The 23,307-nt window shown below is 48.0% G+C and overlaps 1 protein-coding gene across 4 annotated transcripts in view; it reads right to left on the bottom strand.

Moving 5' to 3' along the window:
* Positions 1 to 13,653, bottom strand: part of LOC116974595 (inosine-uridine preferring nucleoside hydrolase-like) — a 39,814-nt gene extending 26,161 nt beyond the window's left edge. Inside the window, exon 1 of one of the 4 annotated variants that reach the window (XM_033023247.1) lies at positions 13,631 to 13,653. The gene's annotated coding sequence lies outside the window, so the exon portion shown is untranslated. Of the gene's footprint in view, positions 1 to 7,083; positions 7,130 to 12,520; positions 12,701 to 13,630 lie in introns of those variants that run through there. The other 3 variants (XM_033023245.1, XM_033023243.1, XM_033023246.1) reach the window with 3 other exon arrangements.
* Between the last annotated feature and the right edge of the window lie 9,654 nt (positions 13,654 to 23,307).

Raw genomic sequence — 23,307 nt, 5'->3', positions numbered from 1 at the left:
GAGCTGAGCGCACCCCTGAGACAACTTACTCAAAAGGACATTGCTTGGTCCTGGTTTCCACACCACCAGCAGGCTTTCGACCTACTAAAGAAGAAGCTGATCAGCACACCTACTCTGAAGTTCTTTGATTTACAACGTCCAGTTGTGGTTACGTGCAATGCTTCTCGTTTTGGACTGGGTGCTGCTTGCCTGCAGCCCCATGATGATGGTTCGTTGCAGCCTATCTCCTATGCCTCTAGGACCATGACGGACACAGAGCAGCGCTATGTGCAGATAGAGAAGGAGCTGCTGGCGGTTGTGTTCGCTTGTTCTAAGTTTAAGGACTTCCTCTTTGGCTCCAGGTTCACTGTAGAGACGGATCACCAACCTCTGGTGACGATCCTGAACAAGCCTATACACAGCGCTCCAGCCAGGCTCCAGCGGATGATGCTGCAGCTACAGCGGTTTGATTTTAAAATCGTCTATAAGAGGGGCACCGAGATGCATGTGGCTGACGCGCTGTCCCGGGCCCCCAAGACCTCCTGCGACCAGCACCCCTTCGAGCAGGCAGATCTACAGGTACTGAACGTAAACTTTGTCCCTTCCAAGCAGCTCCAGTGCCTGGTTGAGCACACCGCTATCGACCCCGACCTGCAACAGCTTGCTGCTGTCATCAAGCGTGGATGGCCTATCAAACGGACTTCATTGCCTGCTGGCGTTCACCCCTTTTTTTTGGTTCGCGATGAGCTGGTGCTCCGGGACGGCATTATCATCAAGGGCCACAAGGTGGTCGTCCCTGCCTCGCTGTACGGTTTGTACTTCAACGCTGCCCACATGGGGCATCCCGGGGCCGATGCCACCATCTCGCATGCCCAGGAACAATACTATTGGCTGGGCATGGCAAAGTACATCAAGGCCAGGGTGGCCTCCTGTCCGGATTGCAACTCTCTTGCCCCGCATCAGCAGCGACAGCCGCTTCTACAACAGCCTGCCCCTGACATGCCCTGGTCTTCGCTGGCTGCCGATATATTCGAATGGCGTGGAAAGCAGTACCTCGTGTTGGTCGACTCCTACTCGAATTGGTTCGAGGTGGACCTTCTCCCTGCCATCACCTCGGAGATGGTGATCAGTAAGCTCCGACGTCATTTCGCCACGTTTGGTTCCCCGGTTCGGTTGCAGACCGACAACGGCCGCCAGTTCACTAGTGCCGAATTTCAAGCTTTCGCTGCGAAGTGGAACTTCAATCATTATACCAGCAGCCCGGAGTACCCGCAGAGCAATGGGCTGGCTGAACGTGCGGTCCGCAGTGCAAAGCACTTGCTTGAACAATCCCGTCTCTCCAACGGTGATTTCTATCAGGGTCTGTTGAACCTTCGAAACATCTCCAGGGACAGTGCAATGCGATCCCCTGCCCAACGCCTCATGTCCCGCGTTATTCGCCCTCCGATGCCGATCGCCCAGCAGTCCCTGATGCCCAAAGTCCTGCAGCCTGCTGCTGTCCAGCAACGGATTGCTCAGAAGCACGAAATCCAGCGCCGCTCACACGACAAGTCCTGCCGCCCTCTATCCCCACTACTGCCTGGACAGGTCGTCCGCTTGCAGACGTCTACCGGCTTCTCCCGACTCGCTACCGTGGTTGGGGTCGACAGTTCGCCACGTTCCTACTTGGTGGATTTTGAGGGGACTATCTACCGGCGCAGCCGCCAGCACCTGTTAGCGGTCAACGAGCCCAGATCACCTCCTGCGGTTCCTTATACCACTCCTTCGCGTGTCGAGCCCTCCTCCACTAACCCACCCTCTGCCCGCTGCATGCCCCGGCCGGTCCGCTTACCTCCGTCTCCTCCCTCTGCTCTTCCAGGGTTCGCCTCTCCGGCCCGGTCGTCCCCTGTCAGGTCTTCTCTCTCTCCGACTTCTGCTCATTCTACCCCTTCTGTTTCACCTGATTCACCTGTGCCTCTCGGTTCCCCTTTCAGGCCGGGGTCTCCACCCGCCTTCTCTCTCCCTCCTGTTCCTGCTCCTCCTCCTCTTCTTTCGGGTGGGGAGGGTGATGATGCTGTGCGCACTCGCTCGGGTCGGATCGTTAAACCTCCGGCTCGCTACGGAGACTTCATTTAGCTTTGCAGGTACTGTATAACCAACCTGCCATTGCTGTAACTTTGTTTAATTTGTAAGGGAAAGGATGGTTTATGCATGCAACCTATAATGTAGCTACCTCATCACCATTAACCACGCCCCATCATATTAGTATAACTGTGATATCCTCCCTTTGTTTCCTCCCACTTGGTCCCGGTACGCCTGAAGGCTGGATGCAGTCAGTGCTGGGACGTGTGTACCATGTGCTTTAATAAACACTTAGTAAAGGTTACAGTGTGTCAGGTATCACTCCTTTACACATACTTCCTTACCACTCTCTCTACAAAGCCTCTCAGCCAGGACATAGAGGTAAGCAGGATGAAATTTGCAGGACATGTACTCAGAATGTCACCACAACACGCACCTAAGATAGCAATGACATGGCAACCTGACGGAAGAAGGAAAAGAGGCTCACTTGGAGGCTCACATTCAAGAAGGATTTGGAAACCTGGGACGTAAGCCTTTCGAGGGTGGAAGATGTCGCACATAACCAAACAGAATGGCGAAAGCTTGCTGCCCAATGCACTCAACAGTGTGGGGGGAAATAAGTCGAAGTAAGTAAGTCCACTTGTGTTGCCATTTTCAGGGAGCTCTGGACTTGGACCCCCAGCTGTTACGGGTCTTGCCATTCACTGTATGTCTTCCCTTTATATTCAACCCCCCATAGTGCAACGCTTGCTCAGATTAAACTCCATCTGCCACTTCCCTCTCCATTTCTGGAGCTGATCTATATCCCACTGTAGACTTTAACTGCTTTCCTCACTGTCTGCAACTCCACCAATGTTGATGTTGTCTTCGAACCTACTAAAGCACAGATCCCTGCAGGTCTCCTCCACTGGTCTCAGACCTCCAGCCAGAATACCACCCTTCCACCACAACCCTCTGTCTTGTGTGAGTAAGCCCGTTCTGACAGCAAGTCACCGTGTATCCCATGTGTCTTCGTCTTCCAAGTCATTGAAAAATTAAAGAAAAATGTATCTGATGTCATTCACAATTTTGGGTCCTCTTTGGAGAGAGTATTGCACAGTAAAGAGGTACTGTCTTCCAGATCTGACACGAAACTGTATTTCCTTTATCTCTCGCAGTGAACATAGAAGATTTCACAATTTATTTGAAGGCAATTGAGCTCTCCTGGGTGTCTTTATCATATTTGATCTTATATTCATCAGCTGAAAACAGATGCATGGGTGTTGGTTAATGGAATATTGAATTTCATTCATTCCAACAGTGACAACACTTCAAAAGTGCTTGGACATCCAGATATGGTGAAAGACACTAAGTGTGTATGGAGGAACTACAGATGCTGTTTTAAACCGAAGATAGACACAAAATGTTGGAGTAACTCAGCGGGACAGGCAGCATTTCTGGAGAGAAGGAATGGGTGATGTTTCAGGTCGAGACCCTTCTTCAGACCGACACAAAGTGCTGGAGTAAAGAAGGGTCTCGGCCCGAAACGTCACCCACCCATTCCTTCTCTCCAGAGATGCTGCCTGTCCCGCTGAGTTACTCCAGCTTTGTGTGTCTAAAGACACTAAGTGTTTGATTAGTTCGCATTAACCAACCTGATCTCCCGGTGGTTCAGCACTTCAACTCCCCCTCCCATTCCGAATCCGACCTTTCTGTCCTGGGCCTCCTCCGTGGCCAGAGTGAGCCCCACCGCAAATTGGAGGAGCAGCACCTCATATTTCGCTTGGGCAGTTTACACCCCAGCGGTATGAACATTGACTTCTCCAATTTCATGTAGTCCTTGCTTTCTCCCTCCTTCCCCTACCCTTCCCAGCTCTCCCACAGCCCACTGCCTCCGCCTCTTCCTTTCTTCTTCCTGACCCCCCCAACCCCACGCCCACATCAGTCTGAAGAAGGGTCTCGACTCCATTGATGCAGCCTCGCCCGCTGAGTTTCTCAAGCATTTTTGTCTACCTAAGTGTTTGATTTTTCATTTTACCATTTTGGCATGGTATCAGAGTCAGTCCAATATTGTCGTCTGATATGACCTTGCATATCAAAACAGGAAAGATCCTGATTTTAAATGTATACGGTCGAAGCCTGTTTGGGGATGTGGTGATGTGCTGAAGAAAAATTAAACCTTCTGCCTCACCACTGTTGGCTGCCCTTTGTGAGATGATTGGAGACCAAAACCAGTTACCCTTTAAATGCTTTATCTGATGGGATAAATTGCACTTGATTTTTTAAATTGCAAAATTTTGTAACATTGTTAGAAAATGTACCTGCATCTTGGAGGCCGAAGGTTAGGTTATTAGCAAAGAAAGATAGACTTCGTTATCCCTCAGTACAGCAACGTCAAGAACGATGTGGCTATACTGAGATATAGCCAAGTCTATCCCTCATTGCTAGCAGCTGATGGGAAGCAGCTGTAAAAGGACAGCGCTGCTGGGGGGGGGGGAGCTCCTTTCAGAGCGTGTGGGTAGTCTGTCCAGGGGTAATGTTGCAGGGAGGGCAGGAGGGTTGAGATGGAGGGGGTCGGCCGGGGATCATCCAGCTCAAGAGCGGGTCAGTGGGCGGTGGAACTTACTCCATATGTCAGGGCGAGTAACCTCAATTGATCCCTTGTTCGCGCTGACACAGGAGTAATCTCCATCGCCCGCTGTGATGTTATCAATCACCCGCTGACCCACTCCGCTCTATGATCTTTGCTCTTGAGCTGGTCCCCTCACTGTTCAGACGGAGAGCACTGCCAGAGGTGAGCGGGCCGGCAGAAGGCGTTGAGATGGCAGTCGGTTCCGCTGTCCGGTGATGGAGGCCGCTCGTAGCCACGCGAGCTGCTTCCCTCCCCGGCAACAATGCGGTGGCTCCGCGCCCGGAGCGCCGCGGCAGCGGTGAGTGAGTGTTACAGGCATGAACCCGACCCCCTCCTTCTCAACGCTCCCGCAACTTTATCCCTGGCTAGACTCCCCACAAGCTGTGAAAGGAACTCTCCCCCGAATTGTCATGTTACTCACGACACTCATTTATAATTATATATTTATATTTCTACGAAAATGTTTCCCAATTGGGCCCCGCACCTTCTAAGGCCGGCCCTGTTTCATTCACACCTTACCCTTCCATATCTCTATGTCTCTCTTTCCCCTGATTCAGTCTGAAGAAGGGTCTCGAGCCAAAACTTTACCTATTCCGCTTCCCCAGAGATGCTGCCTGACCCATTGTGTTACTCCAGCTTTTTATGTCTATATTCAAGTTGAAGCAACATCTACAGTTCATTCCTACACCATTACCCTCCAGATTACCTCTACCACCCATCCCTATGATAATCCTCACCATACCCTATCAGAGATATTCCCTTCATCCTAGCCCACTTGTTGTGCAACTTAAAACTAACTTGCCCTCTATCCCTCAATGCTACCTAGGTACATACAGTGAAATTATTATTTTGAACACAGTTCAGTAACAATCTCGCTGTACATTAGGCGCAATCATAATAAGTAAAAGAGTATAAACTAGCAGATTACACTGGGGCAGTATACAACCTACCACAACCAGAGAGCAGTGCTGAACTACTATCTACCTCTTTGGTGACCCTCAGGCTATCCTTGATCGGACTTTGCTGGCTTTACCTTGCACTAAACATTATTCCCTTATGTATCTATTCACTGTAAATGGCTCGATCATGTATTGTCTTACTGCTGACTGGATAACACGCAACAAAAGCTTTTCACTGCATCTCGGAACACGTGACAATAAACTAAACTAAACTGAAATCACCGCGATTCTTGCGTCAACTTGTACCCTTCAAGTTCAGAGTTGTTAAAAATGTTAGACTTAACTTGTCCATAAAGGCTCATTGTCCTGGTGGCAGCACTGAGTTGGAGTTTCAATGGACCAGGATTTATGTAAATTTGGAAAGGCAGGAAACAGTCAGTGATGTGGAATTTAAATGGCAAGTGAGGTGTTGTGTTTGAGTTTAGTTCACTTTAGTTTATTGTCACGTGTGCCGAGGTACAGTGAAAAACTTTTGTTGCATGCTAACCAGTCAGTGGAAAGACAATACATGATTGCAATTGAACCATTCAGTGTGCAGATATACAATAAATAAAGTGAATATCATAGTTACAGTGAGAAATGTTGCTGCAGGTGTAGAGATTTAAAAGATTGGAGCGATTATAATGCGTGATTGCAGATCCACTTCTGTGACTAGCACACAAAGAGTCACCTGGCTGGGCCGACATCTCGGATCTTAGCTGGTGTGTCAAACCAAAGGTCTGATGAACTGGAACTGTTAACTCAATTTGAACGCCAACCTGAAATCTGTCATCGTTTTAGAATAAGGGGTAGGCCATTTAAGACTGAGATGAGGAAAAACTTTTTCACCCAGAGAGTTGTGAATCTGTGGAATTCTCTGCCACAGAAGGCAGTGGAGGCCGATTCACTGGGTGTTTCCAAGAGAACGTTAGATATAGCTCTTAGCAGGGCTAACGGAATCAAGGGATATGGGCAGAAAGCAAGAATGGGAGGTACTGATTTACGATAATCAGCCATGATCATCTTGAATGGTGGTGCTAGCTCGAAGGGCCGAATGGCCTGCTCCTGCACCTATTTTCTATGTTTCTAAATGTGAAGATTGTTTCTCTTTTCACAGCTCCTGAGTATTTCCAGTATTTTTTTTTGTTTTTAGGCCGATTTAAAATGCCCCAGTGTAGGACTGATATGCCCAATGCAAAGGCAGTTAAGAAGCAAGCACCTTGGTGTGTCTGGAATTAACAGGCACGAGCAGCAAGGACAGCAGATTGCCTCTCCTAAAGGATAGTTTCATAAACCAGGCAGATAAACTCATTGAGCATTGTGACAGTACAGAGATTAGCGTCAGACTCCAGATTTCTGCGTCTCACAGACAAGTCATGTCACTCAAAGATTTACAGCACCGAAACAGACCCTTCAGACCAGTAATCGCCTCTGTACACTAACACACACTGGGGACAATTTACAATTTTTACTAAAGCCAATTAACCTACAAACCTGTACGTCCTTGGAGTGTGGGAGGAAACCGGAACACCCGGAGAAAACCCACGCGGTCACAGGGAGAACGTACAAACTCCGTACAAACAGCACCCGTAGTCAGGACCGAGCCCGGGTCTCTGGTGCTGTAAGACGGCAACTCTTCAACTTCGCCACTGAAATATTTCAGAAATTAAGATATAAGTTAACTACATTCATTCCTCTCTACCCACTCCATCTACATTCCTCCCTCTAGCCTCACATTACACATCCCTTCAAAGGTACACAAAATTGCTGGGGGAACTCAGCGGGTGCAGCAGCATCTATGGAGCGAAGGAAATAGGCGACGTTTCGGGCCGAAACCCTTCTTCAGACTGATAGGGGGTGGGGAAAGAAAGAAGGACAAAGGGAGGAGGAGGAGGAGCCCGAGGGCGGGCGGATGGGAGGAGACAGCTAGAGGGTGAAGGAAGGGGAGGGGAGGGGGGGAGAGGACAGCACGGGCTAGCCAAATTGGGAGAATTCAATGTTGATGCCAAGGGGACGCAAGGACCCCAGACGGAATATGAGGTGCTGTTCCTCCAATTTCCGCTGGTGCTCACTCTGGCAATGGAGGAGACCCAGGACAGAGAGGTCGGATTGGGAATGGGAGGGGGAGTTGAAGTGCTGAGCCACCGGGAGATCAGGTAGGTTATTGCGGACTGAGCGGAGGTGTTCGGCGAAACGGTCGCCCAACCTACGCTTGGTCTCACCGATGTAAATCAGCTGACATCTAGAGCAGCGGATGCAGTAGATGAGGTTGGAGGAGATACAGGTGAACCTTTGTCGCACCTGGAACGACTGCTTGGGACCTTGAATGGAGTCGAGGGGGGAGGTGAAGGGACAGGTGTTGCATTTCTTGCGGTTGCAACGGAAAGTGCCCGGGGAGGGGGTGGTGCGGGAGGGAAGTGAAGAATTGACGAGGGAGTTGCGGAGGGAGCGGTCTTTGCGGAAGGCAGACATGGGGGGAGATGGGAAGATGTGGCGAGTGGTGGGGTCACGTTGGAGGTGGCGGAAATGGCGGAGGATTATGTGTTGTATTTGCCGGCTGGTGGGGTGAAAGGTGAGGACCAGAGGGACTCTGCCCTTGTTGCGTGTGCGGGGATGGGGAGAGAGAGCAGCGTTACGGGGTATGGATGAGACCCTGGTGTGAGCCTCATCTATGGTGGCGGAGGGGAATCCCCGTTCCCTGAAGAACGAGGACATTTCCGATGCCCTGGTATGAAATGTCTCATCCTGGGAACAGATGCGGCGTAGGCGGAGGAATTGGGAGTAGGGGATGGAGTCTTTACAGGGGGCAGGGTGGGAAGACGTGTAGTCCAGATAGCCATGTGAGTCAGTGGGTTTATAATGTATGTCGGTCAGGAGTCTGTCCCCTGCGATGGAGATGGTGAGGTCAAGGAATGGTAGGGAAGTGTCTGAAATCGTCCAGGTGTATTGGAGTGCCGGATGGAAGTTGGTGGTGAAGTGGATGAAGTCAGTCAGTTGTGTGTGGGTGCAGGAGGTGGCACCAAAGCAGTCGTCAATGTAGCGGAGGTAGAGGTCGGGGATGGGGCCCTGGTACGCATTGAACAAGGATTGTTCAACGTACCCGACAAAGAGGCAGGCGTAGCTGGGGCCCATGCGTGTGCCCATAGCTACGCCTTGTGTTTGGAGGAAATGGGAGGAGTCAAATGTAAAGTTATTGAGGGTGAGGACCAACTCCGCTAAGCGGAGGAGAGTGTCAGTGGCTGGGTATAGGTTGCTCCTCTGGTCGAGGAAGAACCGGAGGGCTCTGAGGCCATCCTGGTGGGGGATGGAGGTGTAGAGTGACCGGACATCCATGGTGAAGATGAGGGGGTGAGGGCCCAGAGAGTGGAATGCGTGGAGGCGGCGGAGAGTGTCTGAGGTGTCTAGAACATAGGTGGGGAGGGATTTGACCAAGGGGGATAGGATGGAGTCAAGGTATGTGGAGATGAGTTCGGTGGGGCACGAACAGGCAGAGACAATGGGTCTGCCGGGAGAGCCGGGTTTGTGGATTTTGGGGAGAAGGTAAAAACGGGCCGTGCGGGGCTGGGGAATGATGAGTTTGGAGGCTTGGTCAGGTAGGGCGTGGGAATTGATGAAGTCGGTGATGGTGCTAGAAATGGTGGCCTGGTGCTCGTCAGTGGGGTCATGGTCCAAGGGTAAGTAGGAGGAGGTGTCCGAGAGTTGGCGCGTGGCCTCAGCTTTGTAGAGATCGACGCGCCAGACTACCACGGCACCTCCCTTGTCGGCTGGTTTGATGACCCAGTCTGGGTTTGTGCGGAGTGATTCGATGGCAGTGCGTTCAGAGGGGGAAAGATTGGAGTGAGAAAGGGGAGTGGAGAAGTTGAGGCGGTTGACGTCGCGGCGGCAGTTCTGAATGAAGAGTTCCAGAGCCGGGACTTTCTGAGGGGGGTTCCACGAGGAGGGGGTGCGTTGGAGACGGGAAAAGGGGTCATCATTAGGGGGCGAGGACTCCTTACCATGGAAATGCGCTGTGAGGCGGAGACGACGGTAGAAGCTCTCCAAGTCATGGTGGGCGCGGAACTCATTGAGATGGGGACGGAGGGGGACAAAGGTGAGACCTCTGCTGAGGACAGACCGTTGGGTGGGGGAGAGGGGGAGGTCGGGGGGGATGGTGAACACCCGGCAGGGGTGGGAGTTGGGGCCAGAGGAAGGCAGGTGGTTAGACTGGGTAGGGGGTTGTGGGTGTTGGAGGGGTGGTGGGTGGTCAGGGGGTGGGGGGGAGAGAGGGCTGTAATGTGGGTGGGGAAGAGCGGGTGTGACATGGTTGGGGGGGGATGGGGGAGGGTCAGTGGAGCAGCCACTGAGGTTAGCACGGCTGGGCAGACGGGCGCTAGGACCCGGTGGAATTAAATCGAGGAGAGTGGGAGTAAGCAGCGTGAAGGCTGCAGGCCCAGTGCAGAGTCCAGGCTCCAGGTAAGGCGACGGCTGTGGGTTGCTGGAGGGGGGTGGAGTGGCGCGGGTCAACGGACCCGATGGTCGGAGTCCAGCGGCGCGGGTCACCGGACCCGATGGTCGGAGTCCAGTGGTAGTTGAGTCGGGGTCCGCGGGCGATGCGAGGGTGGTCCCGGTGGGCGGATGGTCGGCGGGTCGGCGGCGAGATGAATCGGGTGCGTAGCGGCGGCCATGTTGAGATAGCCCCGGTCCGGTGGCGTTGTCGGGTAGTTGGGGTCGGGTGGCGATGTCGGAGGAATCAGCGAGGGGGAGCGAGTCCAAGTTACACATCCCTTCAATCCTTGTCTCACGCCTTCTGTCTTTACATCTCCTGCCTTTGTTCAACCATCTGCCTACATGGATAGGACAGGTTTGGTGGGATACGGGCCAAACGCAGGCAGATGGAACCAAAGATCTTAGAGCGGAGCTCGATAATCTTTGGGTGGAACTAGTGCTGTTGGGACATGTTGGCCGGTGTGGGCAGTTGTGCCGAAGGGCCTGTTTCCACGCTGTATCACTCTATGACTATAATCCCCCACTTGTGTCCACCTATTACTTGCCAGGCTTTGTCCTGCCCCTCCTCTATTCTAACTTTTAGCCCCCCTCTCTCCCCTGAACACAATTCTGAAGAAGGCCGCCTTACTCCAGCGTTTTGTGCCTTCTTCAAAATTATGCTCGCAGGTTCGTTTCAGATCACCATCCCCCCATCACCGAATCTCGGGAGAAGAACTCGAACTATAACTTTTGACTATAATCTAGGGAATATTACCAGCGCCGAAAATAGACACAAAAACCTGGAGTAACAGCGGGACAGGCAGCATTTCTGGAGAGAAGGAATGGGTGACGTTTCGGGTCGAGACCCTTCTTCAGACTCCAGCTTTTTGCGTCTATTTTCGGTTTAAACCAGCATCTGTAGTTCCTTCCTACATACGACCAGCACCCACGTGAACTCTGCGGACATGACTGTTGCAAATTATTAGCAAAAACCGCGGAGGATTAGTCACAGAAAACGGAACCAGATAGTCTCTGGATCTTGTGTTCAAAAGGGAACTGCAGATGCTGGAATATCGAAGGTACACAAAATTGCTGGGGAAACTCAGCGGGTGCAGCAGCATCTATGGAGCAAATCGTTTGGGCGATCGTTTCGCCGAACACCTCCGCTCAGTCCGCAATAACCTACCTGACCTCCCGGTGGCTCAGCACTTCAACTCCCCCTCCCATTCCCAATCCGACCTCTCTGTCCTGGGTCTCCTCCATTGCCAGAGTGAGCAACAGCGGAAATTGGAGGAACAGCACCTCATATTCCGTCTGGGGACCTTGCGTCCTTATGGCATTAACATTGAATTCTCCCAATTTGGCTAGCCCTTGCTGTCTCCTCCCCTTCCTTAACCCTCTAGCTGTCTCCTCCCACCCTCCCATCCGCCCGCCCTCGGGCTCCTCCTCCTCCTCCCCTTTTCCTTCTTTCTTCCCCCCCCCCCCCACCCCCCATCAGTCTTTCGGGTTCCCCCCCCCCCCCCCACCCCCCATCAGGGTTTCGGCCCGAAACGTCGCCTATTTCCTTCGCTCCATAGATGCTGCTGCACCCGCTGAGTTTCCCCAGCAATTTTGTGTACCAGTCTCTGGATCTTGTTCAAGTGATCATTTTTTTTAGAGGCTGCATTTCAATAGACAATTCCACCATTCACTGTGATAATAATAATAATAATGGATGGGATTTATATAGCGCCTTTCTAATACTCAAGGCGCTTTACATCGCATTATTCATTCACTCCTCAGTCACAATCGGTGGTGGTGAGCTACTTCTGTAGCCACAGCTGCCCTGGGGCAGACTGACGGAAGCGTGGCTGCCATTCTGCGCCTACGGCCCCTCCGACCACCACCAATCACTCACACACATTCACACACAGGCAAAGGTGGGTGAAGTGTCTTGCCCAAGGACACAACGACAGTATGCACTCCAAGCGGGATTGTGATCATGGCTGATCATCCACAATCAGTACCCCGTTCCTGCCTTTTCCCCATATCCCTAGACTCCGCTATCTCTAAGAGCTCTGTCTCTATCTTGAAAGTATCCAGAGAATTGGCCTCCACCACCGTCTGAGGCAGAGAGTTCCACACATTTCACAATTCTCTGGGTGAAAAAGTTTTTCCTCATCTCCGTTCTAAATGGCCTGCCCCTTATTTATAAACTGTGGCCCCTGGTTCTGCACTCCCCCAACATCGGGAACATGTTTCCTGCCTCTAGCGTGTCCAGTCCCTTAATAATCTCATATGTTTGAAAAAAGATCCGCTCTCTTCATTCTAAATTCCAGCATACAGTATACAAGCCCAGTCGCTCCATTCTTTCAACATATGACAGCCCAGCCATCCCGGGAATTAACCTAATTCTGCAACTACAATATTTTCAATGCACAGTGCTACAACAGAACCAAGATCAGAATCAGAGTTCGCTGCAAGTTACCCACGATGGTTAAAAAGCTAATCCCGGGGCTCAGTTAGAAGATGTAGCTCTCGCCTGTAACTCTGCAGCCCCAACAGCATCAGTCACTCCATGGCCCCCTCTCTCTCTGGTGACATTAGCTGCAGGTCCGCTCCAGCGCCGCTTCACAGGCTGCCTCAGAACGCGGAGACCAAGTGTGTCAAATGTAGCAGCTGGTTCCAGCGTAACAACCCATCGCGGCCAACGCTACCGTAATAACCACAGACTGAGCCCATATTTCCTGGAAACTAAACTAAATCATGGTTAAACGCAAAATGCTGGAATAACTCAGCGGCGCAGGCAGCATCTCTGGAGAGCAGGAGTTTGTGACGTTCCGGGTCGATACCCTTCTTCAGACCCTAAACCAAATCAACTAAACCAGAGATGCTGTGTGTAGGAAGGAACTGCAGGTGCTGCTTTAAACCGAAGATTTAGGACTGAGACGAGGACAATCCTTTTCACCCAGAGTTATGAATCGGTGGAATTCTCTGCCACAGAAGGCAGTGGAGGCCAATTCACTGGATGTTTTCAGGAGAGTCAGATGTAGCTCTTACTTAGGGCTAAATTAATCAAGGGATATGGGGGGAAAGCAGGAACAGGGTACTGATTTTAGATGATCAGCCATGATCATATCGAATGGTGGTGCTGGCTTGAAGGGCCGAATGGCCTACTCCTGCACCTATTTTTCTATGTTTATATGATCCTATCTATGATCTATCATCGCTTATGATCTAAGGTCGGCGTGGCCTCGGTTGGTGAAGAACCCGTTTCCACGCTGCATCCCTAAACTAAACTCCACTCATCTCCCAACTACATTAAAACTACGACAATCTAGCCGTAGTTCCATGGTACCAGCGAAGGACTCGTATTAACACCCCCAACACATGTTTCCCCCCACATGATACGCGCGTTGTAATGCGTTGAAGCCGGTGCCTTTCAGCTTGTATGTTTCAATTTGTCAGGAGAAGCATCCAAATCCTGGCTCCGGCATCAAACCTACCCACATTACTGAGCCCCCGGCCTTCCCTGAGCTCAGCCCCGGCTGCACACAGCCCGCACTAAGCCAGACGCCAGACCATTGGTGTTTCTGACCTGTCGGATAACGGATTATCCGAGCGTTGCTCAAGCTGCCACTGACAGTGAAACCTCGCTGTCAGATCACAGACTTGTGTGTCCCCCAGAACCCGTAAAACCCACAGGCAGAGCGTCCGTTGCTTCAGTAACTCTAAATACTTGCAGTCAGAGCGTTCAGGCTATTACAAGTAGTTCTGCTACAACGCGATAGTTGCGTCCCGTCAGATTCAGAAGAGACAATAACAATTTTATTTTGTCCCTGCAGGATTTTCAAACATGAAAAAAAGGTATTTTCCAACGCAATACGTTTATTTTTGTTACTGCAAGCTAAAAATACCATGGAGTGTGTGTTAAATGGTTTACTAAGGTATCGCTGCACACGTGGCAATGCCGGACTGCACACGATTTAATTACCGTAATAACACGAACCGTACACCAACTTTTCAACTAAATGTAATAACGTCAGCCTGACTGTCCCCTCCTCTACCAGGCATAATAAACACGAAGTTGCCACCCATCCAGTAATCATTATAGCCACAGAGTACCCACTGTTTGACTGGAAGGCAAGGGTGGAACAAGTTAACTCTCATAAGGTGGTTAGTAGTAGGAACAGAATTAGGCCATTCAGCCCATCAAGTCTACTCCGCCATTCAATCATGGCTGATCCAACCTTTCCCTCCTAACCCCATTCTCCTGCCTTCTCCTTCTTTAAACAGAGGACGGTGAATCTGTGGAATTCTTTGCCACAGAAGGCTGTGGAGGCAAAGCCAGTGGATATATTTAAGGCAGAGATAGATAGATTCTTGATTAGTACCGGTGTCCGAGGTTATGGTAAGAGACAGGAGAATGGGGTTAGGAGGGAGAGATAGATCAGCCATGATTGATGAGCCGAATGGTCTAATTCTATTCCTATCACTTATGATCTTATGATCTCATCCCCATAACCCCTGACACCCGTACGAATCAACAATCTACCTATCTCTGCTTTAACAATATCCATTGACTTGGCCTCCACAGCCTTTTGTGGTAAAGAGAGCTCTCGCCTCTTCTTCTTCATGGCAAACTGTGGTAAACCTCTTCTGCAGCCTCTCCACCGTCTTCACATCCTTCCTGTAATGGAGCAACCAGAACTGCACAGATTTTACAGAAGTCAGAATCACCAACTCTTGTCGTTGGGGGCCTTTTTGTGCTGCTCGGTTTTCTGGGTAGGCACCACAGCTATCATTACCGGCTTGTTTCCAAGGTGAACCCGAGAGATTGTACAGTATTGTGGTAATTACAAACTGCACTAGCAACTGAGTACAGAATCGTTCACGTAAGATAGACACAAAATGCTGGAGCAACTCAGCGGGACAGGCAGCATCTCTGGAGAGAAGGAATGGGTGACGTTTCGGGTTGTAACTCTTCTTCAGACTGATGTCAGGGGAGTGAGCGGTACAGAGATAAAATGTAGTTGGAGACAGTAAGGCTGGTCAGAGAACTGGGAAGGGGAGGAGTTGGAGAGAGAGGGAAAGCAAGGGCTACTTGAAGTTGGAGAAGTCAACGTTCATACCGCTGGCGTGTAAAAGCGTTCACCTAAGAGTGATCTTACGTAAGTTGCCTATGGAGTAAATCGGCAATTGTCTGTACTCCAAATGTGCTATGTTTCATTTGCAGTATTTGTTCATTCCCAGAATGGCAGGACTGACATATGATGAAAGAATGGGTCGACTGGGCTCGTATTCACTGGAATTTAGGATGAGAGTGTATCTTATAGAAAGATATTACATTCTTAGAGGATTGGACAGAGTAGATGCAGGAATATGTTCCCCATGTTGGGGGTCCAGAACCAGGGGTCACAGTTTAAGAATAAGGGGTAGACCATTTTGGACTGAGATGAGGAAAAACCTTTTCACCCAGAGAGTTGTGAATCTGTGGAATTCTCTGCCACAGAAAGCAGTGGAGGCCGATGCAATGGATGGCTTCAATAGAGAATTAGATTTAGCTCTTAGAGCTAAAGGGATCAAGGGATACGGGGAAAAAGCTGGAACGGGGTACTGATTTTAGATGATCAGCCATGATCATATTGAATGGCAGTGCAGGCTCGAAGGACCGAATGGCCTACTCCTGCACCTATTTTTCTATATTTCTATGTTTCTCACTGCAGATGGTTCCTGCCAAATGTCCAGTCCAGGCGTGAGTGGGCACCCAGGACAGTTGCCAATGCTGCTATTGTAGGGGCAAGTGAAGCTATGCCCATTACATTGTGCTGTATGTCTCAAAACTGTAAGCATTCAATAAATCCCATGGAGTCAGCCCATTCTCAATGGTTCAATGATGCAATGGTTCTTTATTATCACATGCACTAAGGTATATTGGTGAAATTATTTTTTTCGCATACCGTTCAGTAAAGTTATTACCATATTAAGTATAATCTGTATAATTTGCAGAGAAGTCGGGGAAGGGATCAATTGGGTGTGGGAAAGGGATACACCCTTAGGGTGAAGGGAATCTGTGATAGATTAAGGTCAGCATTGATCCAGGGTTGCCATAGGGATGAGTAGTGCTTAGTTTAGTTTAGAGATACAGCGTGGAAACAGGCCCTTCGGCCCACCGGGTCTACACCAACCAGCGATCACTATCTTATACACTAGGGACAATTTATACATTTTACTGAAGGCAATTAACCTACAAGCCTGTACGTCTTTGGAATGTGGGAGGAAACCGAAGCATCCGGTGAAAACCCACGCAGTCACAGGGAGAACGTACAAACTCCGAACAGACAGCACCCACAGTGAGGATCAAACCCGGGTCTCTGGTGCTGTAAGGAAGCAACTCTACAACTGCGCCACCGTGCCGCCCAATGGTCATTGAGTGAACAGCAGCAGTTGGAGGGTGACAGAGTACGGTGAAATGGTGTGGAATGCTGGGCTGTCAGAAAGTTCCATGTGATTTCGTGAGAAGTGTCCAAGGAATCGATTTATTGGAACAACGGTCTCACAGAAGCCCCACAAACACAGTCAATGGTGAAGTTCGTACATTTGATGACACGCCGTTGTGTAAGCTACAGAGAGCAGAATGCATTGGACCACTTGGAGATGCATTCATGGCAAGATTATTTTGCTCTGCCTCTGTAAAGATACAAAATTCCAATGAGTAAATAACACTCAGTGAAAGAATTAGATTTTTATAATATGAAAATCAGAATGTATTTTCCATGTAGGAACCCAACAGGCTGACTAAAGTCTTAGTCATGCAGCATTGAAATAGGCCCTTCGGCTAACCTTGCCCATGCTGACCAAGATGCCCCATATACACTAGTCCCACCAGCCTTTGTTTAGCTTATATTGTAAAGAGTAGGAGTAAACGGGTCCTTTTCACAATGGCAGGCAGTGACTAGTGGGGTACCGCAAGGCTCAGTGCTGGGACCCCAGCTATTTACAATATATATTAATGATTTGGACGAGGGAATTGAATGCAACATCTCCAAGTTTGCGGATGACATGAAGCTAGGGGGCAGTGTTAGCTGTGAGGAGGATGCTAGGAGGCTGCAAGGTGACTTGGATAGCCTGGGTAAGTGGACAAATGCATGGCAGATGCAGTATAATGTGGATAAATGTGAGGTTATCCACTTTGGTGGAAAAAACAGGAAAGTAGACTATTATCTGAATGGTGGCCGATTAGGAAAAGGGGAGATGCAACGAGACCTGGGTGTCATGGTACACCAGTCATTAAAAGTAGGCAAGGTACACAAAATTGCTGGGGAAACTCAGCGGGTGCAGCAGCATCTATGGAGCGAAGGAAATAGGCGACGTTTCGGGCCGAAACCCTTCTTCAGACTGCTGTCTGAAGAAGGGTTCCTGCTGTCTGAAGAAGACTGCTGTCTGAAGAAGGGTTTCGGCCCGAAACGTCGCCTATTTCCTTCGCTCCATAGATGCTGCTGCACCCGCTGAGTTTCCCCAGCAATTTTGTGTACCTTCGATATTCCAGCATCTGCAGTTCCCTTTTGAACATTAAAAGTAGGCATGCAGGTGCAGCAGGCAGTGAAGAAAGCGAATGGTATGTTAGCATTCATAGCAAAAGGATTTGAGTATAGGGGCAGGGAGGTTCTACTGCAGTTGTACAGGGTCTTGGTGAGACCACACCTGGAGTATTGCGTACAGTTTTGGTCTCCTAATCTGAGGAAAGACATTCTTGCCATAGAGGGAGTACAGAGAAGGTTCACCAGACTGATTCCTGGGATGTCAGGACTTTCATATGAAGAAAGACTGGATAGACTCGGCTTGTACTCGCTAGAATTTAGAAGATTGAGTGGGGATCTTATAGAAACTTACAAAATTCTTAAGGGGTTGGACAGGCTAGATGCAGGAAGATTGTTCCCAATGTTGGGGAAGTCCAGAACAAGGGGTCACAGTTTAAGGATAAGGGGGAAATCCTTTAGGACCGAGATGAGGAAAACATTTTTCACACAGAGAGTGGTGAATCTCTGGAATTCTCTGCCACAGAAGGTAGTTGAGGCCAGTTAATTGGCTATATTTAAGAGGGTGTTAGATATGGCCCTTGTGGCTAAAGGTATCAGGGGGTATGGAGAGAAGGCAGGTACAGGATACTGAGTTGGATGATCAGCCATGATCACATTGAATGGCGGTGCAGGCTCGAAGTTGCCGAATGGCCTACTCCTGCACCTATTTTCTATGTTTCTATGTTTCTATATCCCTCTCAACCTTTTCTATCCCATGACCCTGTCCAAATGTTTTTTAAATGTTATTATAGTGCCTGCCTCAATTACCTCATCTGGCAGATCGTTCCTTATACTTATGTGTAAAAAAGTTACCCTTCAGGTTTCTGGAGAGGTGGTGGGGGCTCCCGCAGCCGAACTTTAGGGCACAGAAGGTAGTTCCTCCTACCGGCCCTTTGTTCCAGCGTCCACCGCCCTCGCCGACTCCCTCCTTCCACCCTCCTCTCCCGTTCTCTCCGTCCTCGGGGACGAGCAGGAGCCGGGCTCGGCGGCATCCCCCTCCAGGCGGGTTCCCGGTTCCGTGTCAGGCGAGCCAGGCCTGTAAACATCAGCCACAATAAGCACGGAGCTGTGTGGAAAGGAACTGCACATGCTGGTTTAAACCGAAAAACCTTTTCTTTCCCATGACCCTGTCCAAATGTCTTTTAAATGTTATTATAGTATAAACATAGAAACATAGAAAATAGGTGCAGGAGGAGGCCATTCAGCCCTTCGAGCCAGCACCGCCATTCATTGTGATCATGGCTGATCGTCTCCTATCAATAACCCGTGCCTGCCTTCTCCCCATATCCCTTGACTCCACTAGTCCCGAGAGCTCTATCTAACTCTCTCTTAAATCCATCCAGTGACTTGGCCTCCACTGCCCTCTGTGGCAGGGAATTCCATAAATACACAACTCTCTGGGTGAAAATGTTTTTTTCTCATCTCAGTCTTAAATGACCTCCCCTTTATTCTATGACTGTGGCCCCTGGTTCTGGACTCGCCCAACATTGGGAACATTTTTCCAGCATCTAGCTTGTCCAGTCCTTTTATAATTTTATATGTCTCTATAAGATCCCCCCTCCTGAGTACCTGCCTCAATTACCTCATCTGGCAGTTCGTTCCATAATATTCACCACCCTCTGTGTGAAAAAGTTACCCTTCAGGTTTCTAGTAAATCTTTCCCCTCTCACCTTAAACTAATCACTGAAAGTCAATATGGATTCAGATCAAACAGATCAACATCACTTGCAATAATAGAATCAATTGAAGATATCACAAACGCTATTGACAATAAACTATATGCAGCTGGGATATTTATTGATATAAAGAAAGCATTTGATACGATCAATCATGATATTTTATTAAAAAAATTAGAAAGGTATGGCATCAGAGGTCTAGTACTGGATTGGATGAAAAGCTATTTAAGTAACAGGCAACAGTTTGCGAAGCTGGGCAGCTACAGTTCTACATGTTTGGACATTGCTTGTGGTGTCCCCCAGGGGTCAGTGTTGAGTCCAAAACTATTCATCATGTATATAAACGACATTTGTAATGTGTCCAATGCCTTGAGGCTGGTCTTGTTTGCAGACGACACAAATATTTTTTGTTCTGGGGAGAATTTAAAACAACTACTGGACAAAATAACAAAAGAAATGGACAAACTGAAAACATGGTTTGACAGGAACAAAATATCATTAAACTTGAGCAAAACCAAAATAATGTTATTTGGTAATTGCAGAACAAATACACAAGCAAATATAAAGATAAATGGGGCTGAAATTGAACGAGTTCATGAAAATAAATTTATTGGGGTTATAATGGATGATAGAATCAGCTGGAAATCACACATTAAACATGTACAATCCAAACTGTCAAAAAGCATTTCTGTATTACACAAAGTTAAGCAGGTTCTGGATCACAAATCACTCCGCATTCTCTACTGTTCACTAATCTTACCCCATTTAAATTACTGTGCAGAAGTCTGGGGCAATAACTATAAAAGTTTGTTACATTCATTAACTATTCTGCAAAAAAGAGCAATATACGTATTATTCACAATGTCAGGTATCTGGGTCACACTAATCCATTATTCTTACAGTCAAAATTATTAAAATTAGAAGATTTGGTTGCATTTAAAACAGCACAGATAATGTTTAGGGCCAAAAATAAAAACTTACCTGGAAAGATACAAAAATTATTCAATGAGCGAGTGGGGGGTTATAATTTAAGAAGAATATTTAATTTTAAGGTACAAAGAGTCCGCACGGCCAGAAAAACTTTTTGTATTTCGGTCTGTGGAGTAGGATTGTGGAACAGTTTGAATGGGGAGTTAAAGCAATGTCCAAACATGAACCAGTTCAAAATGACATACAAAAAACTTTTTTTCATAAGGTACAGGGATGAAGGGGATGGTTGACAAACAGGGGTTAATGTTTATTTATTATTTTATTTATTATTTATTTATGTTTTTTGGTTACTTCATACATATTACTTGTAAGTGTATATCTATCAGTTGTATGTATATATATGTCTGTATGCAGCTCTAAAAATTGTCTGGGGTATTATTATGATTAATGAATTAATTATTAAATATGGAAGAAGGGTTTAGGGAGAAGGGGTGAGATTAAATAAGTTATTCTTCTTCTCACTCCTTTTCGAGCTTGTAAAGAAAAAGTGTTGGACATTTAAATTTTGCTTTATGCTTTTCATTGCTTTGCAAATATTGCCTGGAATGTCCAATTGTTTGACTATTTCGATTTTGTTGTTGTTATTTATTCCTATTTATGTCTTTACTTGTTCGGAACAAATAAACAAATCAATCAATCAAATTAAACCTATCTCCCCTGATTCGTGATTAACCTACTCTGGGGGGAAAATTCAGTGCATTTACCCTACCTATTCCCCTCACAATCCCATACACCTCTGGAAGATCACCCTTCATCCTCCTGCGTATCAAGGAATAAAGTCCTAGCCTGCCCAACCTCTCCCTATAACTTCGAGTCCTGACCACATCCTCATAAGTCATCTCTGTACTCTGTACTGAATTATGTCAAGAAGTTATGAGCCCTTTGAAGCTGTTGACAAGATCATACAGGAAGATTTCACTCTGGGCTATTTTTCAGGAATTTTCATTTAGCATTCTCACGAATCTCTATGTAGACTTTTAGATTAGTGTAAACATACATCACTTGCAACTTAATGGCTTTGTTTTTATCATAAGAGTTGAAAGTACAACAGATAGTGACTGGCAGGGGTGTTTATTTTGAATCCTTGCTAAAAAGCTCCTATCATTTATTGATGTAGAGACATGGACCTGCAGATGCTGGTCTAGCAAAAAATGACACAAAGTGCTGGAATAACTTGGTAGATCAGGCAGCATCTCTGAAGACATGGATAGGCAAAGTTTTGGGTCGGGACCCTTCTTCAGATCTGAAGAATTATCCCAACCTGAAATGTTGCCTGTGCATGTCCTCCAGAGATGCTGCCTGACCCGCTGAGTTACTCCAGCACCTTGTGTCTTTTTTTTTTTTACCATTTATTGATGTAGTGTTTCACCTTCATACCATTTAGAGCAGACGGTTTATTACACCAACTTTAACTTGTCTTTGTGAAGGCAAGAATTATAAATGCCTCTTCAACTCATATCTCTAACATTGAAAAAAACTATCACATGTGGGCAATATGTGTGGATCTTATGTACCATTGAAAAATGCCTGTTCTAAAAAAAACGTTGGAAATCAGGCTGGTGCCTTGGTGTTAGCTCAGGGCACAGCAATGCTGTTATTTATATGAAAGAGGTCACAAAATCCTCCATGGCAAGAGATGAAGGCTGGTGTCAAAGCATAGCTGAACACTGATATGATCACAGAAAAGTTGCAATCCGTCAATGTGCCAATTGCCTCATCAGTGGCAGGCTTGACGCAAGAGAGACTGAGTATAATAGGATTTTTTAGAGTTTGGAAGAATGAGAGGAGATGAGGAGGAATTTCTTCAGCCAGAGGATGATGAGTCCGTGGAATTCATTGCCAAGTCCTTGGGCATTTTTAAAACGAAAATTGATAGGTTCCTGATTAGTAAGAGTGTCAACGGTTACAGGGAGATGGCGCAGACCCAATAGGCCGAACGGTCTCATTCAGCTCCTATGTCTTTATGATCTTATGATGCAATTTAAAACATTCTTAAAGGCCTTGGCAAACAAAAATGGGAAAAAAAAGATGTTTCCATGGCTGAGCAGTGTAGGACCAGGCAGGTCAATCTGCGAACATTCTGGCAGGCAGGTTTGACACTGCCACACGGATGGGTTCAAACTAAATAGTGGGGGGGGGGGGAGGAGAAAAATTGGAAATACAAGATGGAGTTAAAGGGCAAGAGAGTATAGGAAAAGTTAAGAAAGACACCAGAATTAACGGGGCAGAAAGCTCACAAAGGGATAGGATAGTATGGACAAGTGAAATAGGAATCGATGTGAAAGGTGAGGTGAGTAATGGATTAAAAGTATTATATATGAATGCACAAAGTATTAGAAATAAAGTGGATGAGCTTGAGGCTCAGTTAGAAATTGGCAAGTGTGATGTTGTGGGAATTACAGAGACATGGCTGCAAGAGGGCCAGGGATGGGAACTGAATATTCAGGGATATACGTCCTATTGAAAAGACAGACAGGTGGGCAGAGGGGGTGGGGTAGCTCTGTTGGTGAGGAATGAATTTCAGTCCCTTGCGAGGGGTGACATAGAATCAGGAGATGTAGAGTCAGTGTGGATAGAACTGAGGAATTGTAAGGGTAAAAAGACCCTATAGGGAGTTATCCACAGGCCCCCAAACAGTTGCAAGTTGGGCGTAAGTTGAATCAAGAGTTAAAATTGGCATGTCGCAAAGGTAATGCTATGGTGGTTATGGGAGATTTCAACATGCAGGTAGACTGGGAAAATCAGGTTGGCATTGGACCCCAAGAAAGGGAGTTTGTGGAGTGTCTCCGAGATGGATTCTTAGAGCAGCTTGTACTGGAGCCTACCAGGGAGAAGGCAATTCTGGATTAGTGTTCTGTAATCAACCGGATTTGAAAAGGGAACTAGAGGAAAAGGAGCCATTAGGAGGTGGTGACCATAATATGATGTTTTAATCTACAATTTGAGAGGGAGAAGGGAAAATCGGAGGTATCAGTATTACAGTTGAGCAAAGAGGACTATGGAGGCATGAGGGAGGAGCTGGCCAAAGT

Source organism: Amblyraja radiata, chromosome 6 (assembly GCF_010909765.2).
Source record: "Amblyraja radiata isolate CabotCenter1 chromosome 6, sAmbRad1.1.pri, whole genome shotgun sequence".
NCBI classification, from domain to species: domain Eukaryota; kingdom Metazoa; phylum Chordata; class Chondrichthyes; order Rajiformes; family Rajidae; genus Amblyraja; species Amblyraja radiata.
The sequence above is the reverse complement of the archived record's forward strand: the minus strand, read 5'-3'. Positions and strand labels throughout refer to the sequence as shown.